The sequence below is a fragment of the Phaenicophaeus curvirostris genome, chromosome 31, assembly GCF_032191515.1.
Source record: "Phaenicophaeus curvirostris isolate KB17595 chromosome 31, BPBGC_Pcur_1.0, whole genome shotgun sequence".
Classification (NCBI taxonomy): Eukaryota; Metazoa; Chordata; class Aves; order Cuculiformes; family Cuculidae; genus Phaenicophaeus; species Phaenicophaeus curvirostris.
Window position 1 is genome coordinate 3962408 of NC_091422.1, and position 18601 is coordinate 3981008.

At 48.2% G+C, this 18601-nt stretch overlaps 1 long non-coding RNA gene across 1 annotated transcript in view; it reads right to left on the reverse strand.

Annotated features, from left to right (window-relative positions):
- Positions 1-2632: 2632 nt before the first annotated feature.
- Positions 2633-18601, reverse strand: part of LOC138732447 (uncharacterized) — a 251304-nt gene continuing 235335 nt past the window's right edge. The window contains exon 3 of the long non-coding RNA XR_011339277.1: positions 2633-2741. This is a non-coding gene — a long non-coding RNA (uncharacterized lncRNA). The remainder of the gene's footprint in view (positions 2742-18601) is intronic.

Consider the following 18601-nt stretch of genomic DNA (forward strand, 5'->3'; position numbering starts at 1 on the left):
GCCAAAAGACTAAGGCCAAAGACTCGCAAAGGCACCAGGCACATTAATTTAACGCTTCCTAAGAACCTAAAAAGCAGCAATCTCCTTTCCCTGCTGGAGCTGATCCATGTTTAATTAAAGATGATGGATGGCACAACTCACCCCGATTCCAAGATATCCAACGAGCTATTCTGAGGCTTAGAAAAGGGCTAAGAACACCACAAAAAAAATTAAAAGCCCACAAATGAACTGTGCTTCTGTAAGTCAGACATAACAGCAGAACAGGGATGAAGGAAGCCTCCTGAGTAGGATAAAACTTTCTAAACCAGACAGTCTGAGCAATATAAGGAAGATAAAAAGAAATTGATAGCACCCTTCCCCACCGCTCTTTTGTTTCTAAGCACCCACAAGCCAAACTTTGTGAAGAGATCGATGCCTGAAACAGAGCTGGCTGACACACACCTCGGTGGTCACCCCTTCCACGACATCGCCCTCTGATCCATTTCTCCATTTACACACACAGTGTTGGTCTTGTTCTACCAGATCGCAGCTGGAGGGCAAGGAACGATGAAACACGTGCAAGAATAAGGGGGAGTTTCTGCACAGGGGCTCCTTTTTTTTCCCATTTTTGACTTAGTGTGGAAGAGAAGGCCCAAAAGCACAACGGGGCAGGGTGAGCTAAAGAGCATCTGGCTTCTGTCTTTACGGTCACGGAGATGACCTGAAGGGCTGGAGCACCTCCTGTACAAGGACAGGCTGAGAGCATTGAGGTTGTTCAGCCTGGAGAAGAGAAGGCTCCGGGAAAACCTTAGAGCAGCTTCCAGTACTGAAAGGGGCTCCAGTAAAGCTGGGGAGGGCAGGGATAAAACAAGGGCAAGCAGTTATAAGCTGAAAACCTGATCTGGTGGGAAGTGTCCTTGCCCATGGCAGGGGCTTGGAACTGGTTGGAACTTTGAGGGACTTCCAACCCAAACCATTCCATCATTCTATGATCCTCAAATGCAAATTATTTGGTGATAAAGCCAAGAAAAGAAGATAACTGGAAAGAAAGCCTGTTTGAAACATAAATAAGCTTTACAGCCAAGCTAGTCTAAAAGCTGCACTGATTTTTTTGCAAACCTCTTTAGCGCATTAATAAAAACTGGTGGACATTTCAAACATTTAAACTGGATCAGATTCCCTTACTTCCAGGTTCCTTCACCTTTACAGCGCAGATGGCTCTTTTCTTAAACTGCTTGGGAAAACTTGAAAGGGGCCAAATATATTAAACCACAAGGTATAAAACAAACTCCCACTTGGTACTTAGAAGGAGCCACTTCTGCTAAGCAGAGCAACCAACTCCTACAATCTGAGTCAGAGGGCGCTGATTGGTAGGATTCAGGAAGGCTCCATCAACAATGCTGCTGAACAGGACTTCCCACCGTTCTGAGCTAGAGCAATTGCTTCAATTACTTCAGCAGCTTCGCTTTTCCTACGTTCTTCACCAGAAGATGGGTCACATGGAAGAACTTGTGCAGAGGCAGAGTGGAAAGAAAAGCTATTTAAAAGGATTTTTTTTTTCCCTAGGCCTCAGAACAAATTAAATCTTTGTAATCAGGGTCCAAAAGGAGGAAGAAAAAAAAAAGGAAAAAGAAAGAAAGAAACAACCCACAACTAGTCCCATTAGGTGGTCAGAACCAGAATCACTTTGTATTTGGGGTGACAATTTGTACCCACACTCTGAAGGAGTTATTTGAAGGGGCTCACAACAAAGCCCTTCTTGCTGCCGCGAGCGAAAATAACTTTGCTATGTACACAGCTCGCTCTCCTCTGCCCAATCCAACTGCAGCTCTGAAACCTCAGCCAGCGCTGAAACACAAAAATAAAAGCTCACTCACTTTCTATGGGTTACTATGAAAGAAAGCAGCAAAATCGGAACTCGACAGCTCAAAACTCATCCTCTGAGGCAGAGGCACAGACTAGCCTGTGCAAATCAATCCAACTTTGAATCCTGCTCTGTTTTCTTGGTGAAGTTTCAAGCCACCCAAGTCCCAAACCTGCTAGGACATCAGGCACCAACCTCACACCCAGCTGTTCACCATACACACAGCAAGCAGATTTAGTACAGAAAAGACAACTTAATTCTCCTTCCGCCAAGGAAGGTTCTACCTGGGGCTGATCTTCCTCACCCTGGGTACTAAGAAACTTGTCTTTTTCAACAATTGTTCCGTTAGATTGGGCCAAAGCAGCTGAAACCAGCAGTTCAAGGATCCAACAACACCGACAGGGAAGCACACGGCCACTCTCTACCCACCGTTGCGACACCGGGCAAGGAACCCGAGTGGGACATAAACGAGATGCCATCACCACAGGTCAGGGCCTATTCCAACAGCAGTCAGGTACTTCAGACACTGCAAACAAAGCTCAGACACCCTCTTAGCTCCAACACGCAGACCAGACCATTCAGGGTTAAACGTTACTCGCAAATCCATTACTTCTGTAAATTACATTTCATCTCCAGTGGGAAGCCAGAAGCTAATGACTTAGTAAAAAGCACAGGCAGCCTCCATCATTCCCATCTCCATGCAGAATACTACCAGTGCTAATTTATCCTGCTGTGCTTCTGATTGCCCTCGCCCCGTTCACTTCTAGATCAGCTCCCCACTCACCGGCAGGCTAGAAGGCCTGGACTGAAGAGTCAAGTTCATATCTTCTTGCCCTTTACTGGAAGCCACTGAGGGAGCAGACGACGCCTGGGACCCAAACGAGTCTTGAGATAACTCCTGAAACAGCAAGAAACACCAAAAAAAACCCCACAAATGGGAATAAAATCAAGGCTCTGCTGGAATCTCTCTGGTATATTCTTGTGTTGTGGAGGAATTTGCCCAAAACAGGAAATAAGACAGCAAAGAGTTGAAGCCAGCAACGCCTACAGTTCGACAGGAGGATAAGCGTCGCCAGACTGCTACCGCGACGGTCAGGAGCAGAACCCTAAAACATGACAGAAGGGTAATGCTCTGGATTTCCCTTCTTAAAGATCCTGAAAGGCACGGACTCTCCTGGGAGACCGTCCACGTAGCTTCTTGATCTTCTAAGGTCTTACAACAGCTCTGAGCACTTCAGGGCACAAACAAGGCAAGTTGATTAAAACCTCCATTTTAATCGTGCGTTACAACATCTGCTGAAAGGTCCCAGCTAGATTTTCACACAACCAGTAACAACTATTAAAACAGAGTTTTACATTTCAGAGCAAAGTCTTCCATCACCATCTCTTTGTTGCTCTGCTGTTGTGCTAATCCAAGCACTTCTGTAGACCACTTGGAGAACTTTCACAGGCCACAACCGTGCCAGTACAAAAATCCTTTAGACTGGTACTGCCAACCGGCAAAATTTACACCACACCAGTCCTCAAAACCGCTGCATCAGCAGGGCTTAACTTGTTACAACCACCACATCTTGGAGATGGAGATCTAGACACAACAGAGAAGGCAGCACAGACATTATCATAATCCTTCCAAGCAGCTTGCTGACCCGTAATTCAACTGACTTGAGCGTGCAACGAAAAGGATTTGCCCAAGTTTCTTTAAGAACCCCTTACGGCTCGAAATAAAGCAGAGCGGCCCTACCTGAGGAGGGGGGAAGCGCTGCTGGGAGTAGGCAGACTGCTGCTGCTGCGGCTGCCATGGAGGCTATGAGGACGACTGCTGAGAAAGAACCGAGGAAGCCGTCTGCTGAGTTTGCTGCTGCTGCTGGTAGGGCGACTGCGACTGCTGCTGCGAGGAGGGAGGCTGGCTCTGAGGATGCTGCTGGGCTGCGGGTTGCTGCTGGGGATACGGAGTGGGAGACTGCTGATGGGACGGCTGGGACTGCTGCTGGGAGCAGGCAGGCTGCGATGTCTGCAGCTGCGGAGGCTGAGACTGAGGCTGCTGCTGCAGCTGCTGATATGAAGGCTGAGAGTGAGGGGTCTGGGATGGAGGCTGCTGGGAATATGGAGGCTGCTGCTGCGGATGAGGGCTTTGCTGGTTGTAGTAAGGAGTCTGGCTTTGCTGCCCATACGCACTGGGGCCCTGCTGTCCATAAGGAGGAATCTGCAGAAGAGGAGGGAAGAATTAGATCAGTTATGAAGATATCTTATGTACACACAAGATTACGCTCAAGAAGTGAAACATTCAGATACTGGAGCACAACAGTTAACTGGCAATGCCACCTCCTACACAAGGAAACCTCCTAGATAACAGCAAAAGCCACCATTGTTCTTGGCAGTAACAGAACCTCAATAGGCACCCTAAGTTCTTAGTGATCCTTATCTGACCACCCTTCAGTGACAGTCAAAAGGCATCAAAAGGCAAGGCTGCTTGCTCCAAAAAACAAGGCAGCCTTTTGAATCCTGCCCACGCTACAGCAGGAGCCACTTGGATCCAACCTGGAAGTGATTTATTCAGTAAAGTACAGCTCTGTCTTATACAGAACACAGAGGGAAGAGTATCTTGCTACCCTCACTGTTTGTTTTTCCCTTGTTAGATTCACTGCTCTGCTGCTTTTGGAAGCAAGGATTCCACAGGTCCTCATACATCCATTAGCCCTGGATCCAGATGAGGTGCTGTAAAGAAATGTCATTTAACCCAAGGAGCCAACTCCAACCTGGCTGATGCTGGTCCCTTGGAGCACTTTGCTGCTCTCTCACCCGCCCCTGCTGTGAACAGAGAGTACAGAAGCTCAGGTCTTCTACCTGCTGTGCACATGAGAGGCTGCCCATTGTACTTTGTGCCCTGCTTTGCATTCCCATGGGGTATCTCTGAGGAGTCTGTGGCCCGTAGGGCTGTCCTGGATAGCCGTGTCCTTGCTGTGGCCCCGCCTGAGGTCCCTGCTCTTGTGTGTAGGGGTTGGTTCCTCCGTACGGCTGAGGCCTCATCTTCCCCATCTGATCCATCGGGCTTGAAGCCTGCAAGGCAAGTTGTGACACGTGATGTACATCCAGCTACACACAGGAATCATTCACAATCTCCCAAAACCCCAGAAGAGAACTTTATAGAATCACAGAGTCATCGAATGGTTTGGCTTGGAACTAGATGAGCTTTGAGGTCCCTTCCAACCCAAACCATTGCCTTTTTTAATATGTGCTTTGAGTCTGCTGCTTTTTGTAGAATAAAGATTTCTAAATCAAATTTCTCCAGATCCATGAAAAAGTAATTTGTCAGCCTTGAAGCCAGGTCCCTGGGGTTTAGAGCAGGCAGGATGGGATGAGTGAATGAAGGCAACTTCCAAGGACCTCCTGACCTGCACTACCACTGCCTGGAGCCAGGACACGAAATGTATCCATCAGAATTCCCGAAAATGCTATAAACCTCCAAATGGCAGTTTTCCACCTAAAGCAAGGACTGGTTTTGGCATAGTGACCTCTAAATGACTCCCAGGCACAGTCTTTAACCTCCATCTGGGACTGAACACAGATTGCTGATCTCCGGATGACCTAACTAACACCAATTAGATGCCTTCCAGCAGATCTCCATGACAATGGACTCTTACCCCACTCCTTCCTGCAACCAGCCCCGGGGTGGTATTTGTACAGATCCACCCTCCCTCGCCCAGCTCAGGTGCTTGAGGAGTGGCACTGCAGGTCTACACAGGCAAGTATGGCACAAAGCCAGCTCCTGCTGCAAACCCTAAGGAATCCCAGAGACCACAACAGTTTCTCAGCTGTGTTCGCAGCATCCACCCTCCTGGAGGGGCTGGATGGAAAAAAGTCCACGCACTATGTGAAACTTTGGAAAATCCAACTCAATTGCCAAGCCAGAACAGCTTGAAGTCCCAACGCACAGACCCTGAAAACATTTGTTTGACCAGCTGGCTGCTGCGCCTCGGCTGCCAGGAAAACCTCCCCGTGCCAACCGGAGGGAGCAGGGGCACCACGGGGAGCTAACGGGGCACTGCTGGGGCAACAGGAGCGGGAGCACAGGAGGGAATGGAGAGAGTGGGAAAAGCACCTCGCTTTTGGCAAGGGGGGCTACTCATGCAAATGAAAGCAGGTTTCCTTAAGTGAATATGCACAAATACGGCACAAATCAAGGAAGAACCAAGTCCAAGTCCTCTCCTTCCACTCCACTTCAGCCTTGACACACCTGGAAACAGCGTTTGCCGCCCTACAGAAGCTGTTCACACACAACCACAGTACGATTCTCCATTGAGGAGGGTCGGAGACACCCAGCTCACACTCAGCTGGGCTGGCCGTTTCCATTTTGGTCCATACCAGTACTAAAACCAGTTCTGGAAAAGTTACATTCAAGTTACCACAGACGCTGCTGCTGAGGAGTAACGTGGAGAGAGGCTGCAGCACCTCTGAGGAAGGAGCCCGGAGGGGCTCTTGATCCCTGCCATATCCCACAGCGCAGAACATGTGCCCACAGGGTTTTGTGCCACGCTCCGAAGAGGAGCTTCCACTCAAAGGGTCAGGAAGAAAAGACGTCTTTGATGGGGGCAGCCTGAATCCCAGAACTACAGTGACTTTCCTCCTGAATGGGAGCACCCATGCGGAGCTTCCATATCCCAGTAGATGCAAATTGTGTTTACATCTTCCAAACAACTGTCCCTCAGCCTTGCCTTGTGGGTATCACCTGAGATTATTGACGTTATCTCCCTCCCCACCTTATCCTCTTTGGTATGCAAAAGTGGTGCCACCAGGAGTGCTTCCCAGCTTTTGGCAAGTCAAACTTCTCCTGCACCCCCCCGCTAAACAGACTTCAAAAACACTGGAACTGTTTATACAGCCATAAAAAATAAAGATAAAAGAAAAAAAAACCCCAAACATATTTCCAGGAGGTGACCAAGCCATCACCTTGAGTGCTCAACGTAGGAGCGCGCAACATGCTTTCCAACAGCGCTGCTTTGAGCGCTTCCACGAGGCCCTAGCACACAAAGGATGCTAAAAACCAACACAAAGAGCATCGCTCCAAATCACAGCCTGATAAAAGTTCCATGAACAGAAGAAATTATCCTCTAACGAAGGAATTATTTCATACACACGCTCTGGACTTGCTGCAAACCAACAGGCTCATTTGTGCTTTGTGTACATTGCAAATGCTGCAATACATCGATTCTTCCTTCAACTTTTCCTACCTAAGACATCCACCTCTCTTGCTGACGGGGCTTTCACTGCTCTCCTCTTCACAGTGCTGCTCCAGCTTAAGGAACTTACCACCAGGAAGCCTTCTTGAATCCACTATCCCAATCCTTTTAGGTAATTACACTATGCGTGCCTCCAGGAAAGAGCAGTCAAAGATGAACCGCAGCAAAGTGTGGATCAATCCAAGAGCTCACGTGAAGACTCTGGGGGAAGCAGAGGTGCCAGGCTGCTCCTTTGTCCTCCCACGTTAAGGGAGATGGGTAACCCGAGAGGAGGAGACGCCTGTTGGCTTGAGAGAACACTTCAGGATAAATAAGGAAATACCAAACTCCCGACTGCAAAAGGCTGGAGATTCTTCTCGGGACTGATACATGGGGAATCCTTTCAAGAGGAAACCGCAGGAGTAGATGACTGCGATTACACTTCAAAAGCAAAGGCCTTGCCACAGAGAGACATAATTGAGAGCAAGTGTTGCTCCTTGATCACTGAAGTCCAGACCCCCTGCTTGCACCTCCTTGCATTCACAGAAATTGCTTCTATTCTCTCTCCAACCTCGCCATCTCCGCTGTTTTCTAACGCTGCTCAGTACTAAAACCTGGCAAAACGGAGACCTACCACCAGTGAAACTTCCAAAAGCAAAAGTTGTTTGGTACCATTTGTAAACCATACACCGGCGCTCCGGAGAGATGGCCAAGCTCCCAGGAAAATAACATATTTCTCATGGCAGGGGGTTGGAACGGGATGGGCTTTAAGGTCCCTTCCAACCCAAACCATTTTATGATTCCATGATTTCTATAGAAAAAGCCTCTAACAGCAACCCCAAAGCCAGCATGAAGTTCAAAAGCTCTCAAATCTGTGTGATGTACGGGGTCAGGCCTCCAAAACCAAAACAGCACCCTGAAAACCAGCTGTTCTTCAAAACACCGGGCTTTTCCCTACAGAAAAAAAGCTTCCAAGTGGAGCATATCCAGCTGAAGAGAAATTTGGCCTCTTGGAAGAGCAGTTTGGTTCAGTTGGAGGGGACTGGTTTACTGCTCCCAGCAGGAAGATAAGTAAAGGGAAGCAGCAAATTCCACTTTAGAAGCAAGAATCAACCACCACGGTAAGAAAAATGCAATTCCAATTTTCACCCATCATCTTATCACCTATTTGTATTTATCAGGTCAGAAAAAGAAAACGAAAAAAGCCCTTTACGGAACTCACAGGTTTCAAATCAGCATCATTTAATTACTGGCAATTGTGGGCATCGGCCACAACTGCCCCAGAAACTGAGAGGCCAAGAATTTATACATAATAAAAAAGCCCTAAGCTCTCACCTTGGGCCTGAAATCTTCTCCTGACCAGATTTGTTGTCCATTTTTTTCTGATTAAAGAATAATACAAAGCATTCCTGCCTGTTTAAGCTCGAGAAGCCCTAATTGATTCCCACAGTAACTAACCTGCATTTTACCTCAGAGAGTGGTAGTTAAGGAAGTCGGCACTGCTATTTATAACTCATCTCAAACTGAGGGCAGACTGCCTGAAATCTAACACATCCCAGCTGTACTCCTGTTTGAACTGGGGCCAAGGGAATTTTTTAAAGCAATCTTGGCCCTGAATGAATGACACCAACAGTACGAGCGCGTGTGTGGTTGTGTTGTGGTGACGGAGCGGTGGAGGTGGAAGGCAAAGCGGGGGGCAGCGTGCCGGAATCCCTCTCCGGAGCCTTGAGAGCAGGCTCGGCCACGGATGCATCATCGGAGCCGCCCACCAAGAAGCAAACACAGGAAACGTCTTTTCCTGTGGAACGCCTTGAAGTGAGAAGCACACGGCTAATCTGCATAAAAGCAAAGCCACGCCGCTCCTGCCAGGAAGGTTACTGCTCGTAATCTCTGGCCGTGGAGCCCGGCTGCCTGCGAGGACTTGGACCCGCGCCCGATAACCCAGAAAGAGCTGGGAACAGATGGGCAAGGACCCCGGCAGAAACAGCACCGCGCACGTGATGCGCCACACGGCCCCGCCAGCGCAAACTGTTGTTGGAGTGCAGGTACAAAGGCGAGCAAAGCTGAGCCCTGTGAATCCGGCAGCTGCTTCCCTCCCATCATCAGCCTGGCCAGAGGATGGCGAGCACCAAACCCCAGGGGCCTGGAAGTCAGCAAGCGGAGAAGATGCTGACCAGTGGCCATGCTGGTTAACAGCATCCTGCAGACTCAGGGAACCAACCGCTCAACCCCCGAGGCCGAATCTGGATGAGACCTCACTGAAGTAAAGAAATGAGGTCTTGGTAGAAGAGAGTGCTCTGCCCTTGTGTCTTCAAACAGCCCCCACAGCCAGGGAGTTACGTAATCATTAAGGTTGGAAAAGACCTCCAAGTTCATCCAGTCCAACTGTCAGCACAACACCGCCGTGCCTGCTAAACCCAGAGTGCCGTGTCCACATGTGCTTTGAACCCCTCGAGGGATGGAGACTCCACCACTGCCCTGGGCAGCCCCTGTCAGTAAAGAAGTTTTTCCAAATACCCAATCTAAACCTCCCTTGGACCAACTTGAGGCCATGTCCTCTCATCCTATCATTGCTGCAAAGGAACCATTCAGCTAGGATCATGGTCATATTGGATTTAAATCATTGAAAACATGGCAGAGAATAAAACCACCCACGCTTCCCCGATCCCTCTGCACCCTTTCTATCAAGATCAACAAACTAGAAATCGGTTACAGCAGCAGCAGTTGAACAGGCTGGTGACACCACCAGCAGGTGAGGAAGAGGACCCGGGTGCCAAATCAGCAGCTTTCCCAGCGTCTTTCAACCCGCTGGGAAACACCAACCATGTCGAGGGCAGGGAACCTCTACAGAGGAGTCGTGGCAAACAGAAAACGACACACAAAAAAGACGGTGTCTTGACTGCAAGAGGCGTTATCAACAAAACATTAATGCTTCCAAAAAGCAATCCTCAAAGTGGAGACGCTGTGCTGACCTTTGCTGTTTCTAGTACCTTCCACATCCTCTGGAGCTACCAAGAGCTCAGGCTGGGTCAGATCCTGGCAGTCCCAACATCCAGCACCACTACCACATCGCATCCACACTATCTCCAGGGGCACAAGGTTCAACCTCCCACCTCTCAGCCCTCCCCTAGACTAAACCTCTGCCACCTCTTCAAACGGCTCGACTGGAGTTACGCTGCCTGCGCTATCATGGTACCAGTACCTTGACCCAGAAAATCATCAGGCGACGAGCTCTCGGGGTACGAGCTCTCGGGGTACGAGCTCTCAGAGTATCTGGCCGCACTTGTTTGGTCGGCCCATGGCGGCGCTGCTTACAGATGCACCACGGGTACACGCAGCCAAACTTGGTGCGCCTACGAGCCATGGCTTCAACTGGCACCGAACCTTGCAGACGCACCAAAACCAGCCTGGCTGTCACGAGCACACCAACTGAGACTGTCTCTAACTGTCAGACTGTCTCCAACTGTCACTCTCCTCGTGTGCTACCTCGGGGTAGCACGGCAACGCCGTTACGTAACGGGCACTGGTACTCGGGGGGCGGGCACAGAACCCAACAACACCCAACAGGCATCGCAGGAGGCTCCACAGAGCCTACCTCACACCTCAAGTTTGCATTTCAGACACTCGCCGTGCCCGTCTCCATCTCCCAAAACTCAACGCACAAGTGGTTCCAATTCCTCCGCCACCAGTCTAGAGAGTTCAAGCTGAGAAACAAGCACAGACTAACAACCATCCTCATTCACGAGGAAACACTGCTCATCCTCCAGCGAGGAACATTTTCATCTGATCTATTTAAGGTGCAACTGGCTGTGCTGAGGTCAACACCCCAGCCTGAGCCCGCTGCCTTTTACAGCCCTCTAAAGGGCCAGCTCCAGGTCATACTCTATGGCCTCTCTTCCCATGGTGGTTTGGTTCTAAGGAGGTGGAAGAGGCTGAGAGGAAATTAAAGTTAAGATAAAACAAAAAATTCCTCCTGTACTGGATGAAGATGCTCCCAAAAGACAGACAGCAAACACCACACCGATGCACACAAAGGATTTCACCAGGGCAGTTTCAACAAGCGTGACTGACAACATCACCATTGAGATGCGTGCTTCCTTTTTGCCTTTTCCCCTTCCTTTTCTAAACTTGAGAAATCCACCAGCCTCCTTTGGTCCCTCAGCACATGCAAGACAATACACTGAGCCTGCAGTGGGACCACTCAGCACCCCTCAGTCACCTTCCTCGCGCTCATCCCTGTAGAAAACTAGCACCCCAGCACAGATACAGGCCAGGCTGCTCTGCCCCGCCACCATGAGCTCAAGATTCCAAAACCTGACTTTTGGAATATGGTACAGGTTTGGTTTCAGGGTTACAGACACCTTCTGGAAACTCAGAGGACAAATCAATTTTGATATAAGCTACACAAAAGCAAAATTCCCTCCCTCAACTCCCCAAATCCTAGAATTGAACTTAGATCTGGCTTCACAACCAAGAGGCGATGCCTCATCGTCATTTCATTATCCATGGCCAGTACAGATGAAATTCTTGGTTGCCCAACTCTTCAGATAACTGCCCTCTGCTCAACAGTTTCAGTTCTGCACTGAGCGGGAGCCTCGCTGTTCTGACTTTTTCCAGTGGGTCAGAGTTTGACCAAAGACACTTTCTATTCCTCTAATCTCCTGTTAACACCCAGACCTCAGAAAGACCTGACAGTATCAATGCCGCATACAAAAGGAATACAGGAAATTTTCTAATGGCTTCAGCCACCAACTTCTAACTACCTGGTATTCCTGTAAACTTAAAGTCAGCCCTGTTAAACATTGCTCCTTTCCTCCACCAGACATTTACCCCACCAGCGCCTTTGGGGAGACCTTCTGTAAACCCAAGATACCGAGTTTTACTAGTGGAAACATGATGAAAAGCTTTCTCCCAGCAGCCATCCAGGGAATGGGAATCCCCCTGGCCAAACACAGCTCTGTAATTACACTATTAACACCTCAGGTCCCAGGACGTCCCCAAACTCCACTCTTGGGGATGCTCTTCAAACCAATTAACACTGACCTGTGCTTTGCTTGCAGGATGTGCCCTTACAGCACGTTTTGTTCCCAACTTCTGATGATGGAGATCTGGTGGGGAGGGAAATGACACCCCCACCTTGATTGCCCCTTAGGAACAACGTGATAGGAGCATGTCCAGGCAGGATCTGCTTGAGCCGACCTCAGCTCTGGTCAGAGGGGGCTCCTATAAAGAAGGCCCAGGAGTTCAGATGCAAATTTAAGCACCTGAGAATAACCAAAACCTTATCAGTGAATTTTGGCCAAGACCTCATTTGCCATTTCCCAGCAGCCTGAGCAGAAATGCCTTGTGGCTACGAGCAGCCCTTGCAGGAAGCCATGGGGGCAATCAGTTACTCACCGTGTTCTCCTCCTCCACATCCAGATCATGACACCGCACACCAGGATCACAATCACGACGGAATGCAGGGCTCCTACTGCACCCATCGTCAAGTGCAGTTGCTCATGTGGGGGCCCTCTGACACTCTTGGTCCTCTGGGACTTCAGAACACTTGGGGTTGTCTCGCCGAGCACACCTGGAGGAGCAATTGGGAATGTCAGTCCATCCTGTGCCCCTCTGGAGAGCTCACAGGGCGTTTGCCATGGCCAAGACGTTCTCTGTTCCTCTCCAGCGCTGGTGCCTGGAAGTTCGCTCCCAGCCTTTCGGACAGGTTGTCCCACCCAACAAAACTCAGGTGGCCAGGAGAGCACATGGGGAGCGCTGATCCTTGTCCAGTTTTCCTTTCAGCTACATGGACAAATCCCATCCCTGCAGCAGGGAGGGCCACCCCAACGCTCCCTCCTCCCTGATGGGTGACACCGGGTCACTACGGGACAGCAGCTACCGGGCGTGCCAGTGGCCGGCATCGCCTCTGCTCCTTTGGCAGGGACGGGCAGTTACAATTAGTCACGTAACTTAGCAAGTTTGTACTCAGCCTCCAGTGCTTCAATTTTTTTGTCTTTCTCTATTATCTGTTTTCTAAGCAACATAATTTCTGCCGATGCTGGATTTAGCTTGGGGTCTAAGGTTTTTATTCCCTTTTCGAAAGACAACCTTCTGAACAGCCTCTGTGTCCATCTCTAGAGAAAGAAAGCAGGAGTTGGATCAGATGGAACTGTTCCCCTCAGGGAGGTGGCATCTTCTGCAGGCGATGTATCTCAGGACAGACACCAGGCTCCACACCTCCAGTTTGCAGGACTTGTCTTCAACTTACGCTCCCCTGTAAGACTGCTCAGGACCTGGATCCTCTTGGAAAGAATAATCTGATCAGTAGGGTGGGCTTCCCCGGGCTGGGACAGCACTGCCAGGAGTCCGAGAAAGGCAAAGCCTCAGCACAGCTCCAGCACAAGGCGACAGTAAACACCTTCCTTCAAAGGGGACACGGAGACACTGCAGCCACTTCTACTGCAAAAGAGCCCTTCGCAGAAGCACGTCCCATCCTGCCACCTCCATCCCACGGAGGGGTCACAAACACACGCAGTGGACAGAACCCCATCTCTGTCACCATGTCCTGGGCACTTTCACCATCAAGAGCCCACAGATCCCCAAGCCAGAGGGAAACCAGTTCTGTAAAACACATCCAGGAACAGAGAGAAAAGCCACCTGAGACCAAATCCACAGCCCTTCATGGTCACTGCCCTCAAGGCAGCTGTGCGGCCTCAAGCTGGGTGTCCAGCTTCCATCTGTCCCTGACCCTGAGGTGTCACCCAGAGTTCTCAGCCACCAAGGAGAAGAGGGGCTGGACCCGTTGGTGAAGCTGGGGCTGCTCCGATCCTGGCCAGCTCTGGCCAACCCTGCCAGACTCAGTACCCTCAAGCTGCCTGCGCGTCCTCTCGGCCACCCAGGGCTGCTCTCCCCTCCGCTGACCTGCAGCAAGGGCTGAGCACCCACAGCTCCTGCCGGTCGGGTGCCAACGTCTGCCAGAACGGCTCTGGCCAGAAACGGCACCGCTGGGGATGCGGCTGTGCTGGGGGCTCAGCTGGGACCACAACTGGTGGCAGCAGAGACTCTGCACCATCCCTGTGGCTCAGCAGCTCCTACAAGGCCTGACAGCGCGTGTCAGTGCAATGAGGCTCTGAACGATCCCTTCCTGCTGGAGGAGGCTCTGGCGTGTCCAGACGGGTCCCTATACCCTCCGCTTCCCGAGCCCTGTGCTTACAAGGGCTGCATACTCACCGATTGCTTTCTCCAGGTTTTGCCTTGTTATCCACATGCGGCAACACCCCAGACACACTCCAGCAAGGAAGACATTCTGCAGGAAAATGTAACAAAGACTGCTCTTCATGCAAATCCAAACAAAGACAATTAGATCTTTTAGTTCTGCATTAATTCGTTACCCGTCAAACACAAAAGATACTGCCACTCCGTCTTCTGCATTGTGACAACAGCAGTTTCAAAATTTCTTACTCTTAAATAAAGCTTAACTTATTGTTCATCCAAATAAAAGCAGTGTTCAGGGTTTTCTTTTTAAATCTTAAATATTTATATTTTTTTTTTCCAGAAAAAAATAAGTGTTTCACAGAATAAGTTGTGGATTTCCCATGTTGCTCAAACTGATACTAATTAGTATTTCAAGAATTAGAATTTCAAGAATTACAAAACAGAAGTAAGCAGAGCATCTCTAGGTGGGTATGGGAAGAAAGAAACGTCTCCATCCCATCTGGAGGCAGATTCTGCCAGGCATCATTCCAAATGACTGCACGTGCAGGGGAGTGAAAATAAAATATTGTCCGATTAAGATCTGTGCTTCGGGCCAGACCGAGATACAGAGATCTGATGGAAAGGTGGCAGAATCCCATGACGCTATTGAACTCTTTTGGTTTTTCTCAAACTAGCACCTTAAACATATGTGGTTGCTGGACAGCAGGACATGGCATTCAACTTCTTCTCTACAACCCTACCTCCCAAATCAGAGCCAAAAAGCCTAGAACCAGGGCAATAAAGCGTTACAACATAAAAAGCAATTTTCTACTCATTTTGTTTTCTAATTCAGTTTTGTCCTTTTCCAGCTAAGTTAGATTCCTTGGAGCAAATCCAGTAACGCTCTAAGGATAATCAGAAGAGAGTCCTGTAGTCCTGGCCATAGAGCTGTGTCAGTACACGAACAGGAGCCCAAGCGCTGCAAGTCCCCCAGCAGGCAGAGTGCTAACCCACGGTCCTAGGGTGGGAACAAGCATGTGTCGGGGTAGGGGCAGAGTTTAGGGCTAGTTTGTTTTCTTGTCAATATCTACACGGCTAAAATAACAGAAAAAACAACCCCAAGCACAAACAAACAAACAAACTAACAAAAAACCAAACAAAAGCCCACAAAAAGAATACCTGGAAACAGAACATCTGTTCCAGATTGAAATGTTCAAACTTGCGGTCATGTCCTAAAGTTATCGACAGGCCAGCCGTACAACACAGGTAGATCTTTACTGCCTTTTTGGCAGATGCTGCACTTACGTTCTTCTTAATTTGCACTTGTTACATAGTTCTGACAGCTAAATGCCATTGAAATCTTAAGAGACGTGCACCTTTACATTCTTTTCGCAAGCTTCAGCACAAGGCATAAACCCACCCTCTGCACATGTCCAAACAGCTGGGAACATCCACCCTGAGGAAGACTTTGCTAGCATAGATCCATGTTTAGTTTGAACGATCACAACCTCGAACATGGTTCAAGAAGATAAAAAGCCATTCCTGCCTCAACCTGCTTTCAGTGCAGTTCAGGTCACATTCAGGTTCATCGTGATGGCACCTGAAATCCTGCAGCTACTAAATATCGACAGAAGATGCTGCTGCCCTAAGTGTTCCATCAGAGGAGCAGATGAGTCCCAAGTCCTGACAGGACGTTACTGAAAGCAGACCGTATCAAAATACCCTCTAACCACCCGCATGCTCAAGCTCAGGAATGTCTGTGTGGCAGAAAAGATAAGCCAAGACAAACATCCCTTTTTGCGTCATATTTTAAGGCACATCTGATTATAAAAAAGCATACATTATTTAAGAAAAGGGAAAAAATACATGTGTATGCATACCTGCTGTCAAATACACAAACACAAGTAGAAATACATGCTATGAGATATTTAGATCCAAATCACCCCTTTCCACTCACACTTTTTAAGCAATCGTGTTTTTCCCTCACTTTGTACCCAATGCAACAGAATCAGAAGTAAAATGTCATGATTGCCGTAACGTGGGTTTTGAAATACTGGAGCCAGCTCCTAGCCTTTCTCTGAGGAAATCCTTCCAGCGTCCTGGAGGTCCCAACTGGAAGCTGTGGATACTTTTGAAGATGACAGGATGCCAGGCAATGGATAAAACACTGACATCTGTTCATCTAATTAATCCAACCCCCCTGACAGTAATCCAGATGGGCAGAACACAGAGTGATTTTGGGGGACAGGAGAATAAAAACCCTAGTACTCCTGAACCACAGATTTCAAACGGCTTTTAGCTTTGCTGCTTTTATACGAGTAAGCTGTTTCCTTATGAACCAGCTCGTTAGCAGGTCCCAGCTGCTCCATTAACCAGTACGGGGAGATTTGGTATCACCCTAAGAAAACAATAAACTGCTACAGAAAGAGCTTTCTGGACCAACGGAGCAGCCTCACTGGCCTCTTCCAGAAGGAAACCTACCTCTCAGACTTCTCCGCAGGAAGGTTTAAAGCACTACAAAGTTCACAGCAGAGTTGAATATGTACATAAATACACGTTCAGATGTATTCACTAAAGCAAGAAGGACTAAAAATAAGCTTACTACACAGTTGAGGCTGCAGTGGTCAGGCTCTGTTCTAAAAAGCAAAAAACCAGTTCCATCTGCAATGCCTTTGATAGTTCACTAATTAATGATCAAAAATGCACGTGCTTCAGCATCATTTTATGCTTTTATATGGATATCTTATTCCATTATAATTATCACAGACCATAGAAGTCTATCAGGGCCAATCATTTCTTAATGCAATTAAATTCCCAGGGGAACAATATGAAGTAGTTTATATTGGGGAAATCTAGGAGAGCTTATAACCAAATGGGAGCCTACTAGTCTACTGCAATTATTCCAAACTAGAAAAGTAAAACAAACTGCATGAATTTTTAACAGATTTTCTGGAATACTTGAATTAAAACAATCAGTAGGTGTCAGAAGTTGCAATATGAGCTCATCTTCAGACTCCTCCTACATCCTCTAGCACTCACCTCTTCGGGGAAAGGATTATGCAGCCGCTTTCTCCTCCTGGATGAAATCCCCCACTCTCAAAAGAGCTCTCGGGACTATTCGTCTGCTTCCCAGTCCTGTTAACACAACACCTTTAACTCTTTCTCTTTCACAACGCCATGACAATTCCTATTAAAACGAGCCTTGAAAACCACTCCTCTACAACACAAATAATTATTAGTTCTTTCACCCAAAGGTATTAACATGAAGATTGGAGCAGAGAAACAGTAAGAAGTCTCTAGGGATGGATTCTATCTACATACATCTTACCCTGTTCTTTTAGTCATTTTTAGAACACCTCCAACCCGGAGCTGGTAAAACAAATTATTCTCTTTCCCATTCTTTCACTCCCTCTCTGCTGACATCCTGACGGTGATGCTTTTCTTCCTCTGCCCACACAAGAACCTTTCAGGCTTTAGTATGCTCTTTACCCCAAGACCTGCTTAAGAAAAGCGATACATAGCACGCTGATGGGGGCCAGAACGTGATTTATTTCCCATTTCATGGTTTCCCCCGAGGACCCAAGTAATCACTGTGAGAACATCTCGTCGCTGCCACTGTTTTAGTTCCATTTGCTCCCCCTCGTAAGAGCCATGTTTGATTTAACATCTTGCATTTATCCAAGATAATACTGAGGTGTTCTAAAAAATGTTGAATTTTGAGAAATAAATCTTCAGCACATCAATCTACATTGGGCAGCAGTTTGCACAGCTCTTTCCAAACAACACACAGTTCCACTATTCCTTACATCATTTGCTTGTCTAAGCATTTTGTAGTTCCATTGAATAAAGCCCAGTACCTGTTATGACGTACAAGGCTAACTTCATAAAGGAACTTCAAAGACAACTTAGTCCTAAAGAAGATATCTTACCTCTTCTTAACAAACACAGACCTAAGAAAATTGTCTGTAGAAGAAGAAAAGGCAGATTAAGAAAACACCAGCCAGCATTAGCTGAAGTGAATAGCCTCCTTCTCCAGGCACCTACGCCAAGTGCAGAAAGCAGCACACCTCTGCTGGGATATTTTCACCAGGGAAGATTTTATAGCAGGAGTTCAGGAGAGCAGGGGCAGACAGTGGGCACTTGGAGCCAGGAGAGCTTCGCTGCTGTCAGCTGCCAAGCGGGAACAGAGTAGGAGAATCACCAGAGAGGTGGAGCAGAAAAAGGTTGGCTTCAATAGAACTCAGCCTTCTCTGATTGTTCCTATGAATTACAGAAGAGAAATATCATAACAGTAAATCATGACTGGCAGTGAACTATTTTCCTAAGTACACTGAAGAGCACAGAATATAAGAATTTCTTCTTGCAT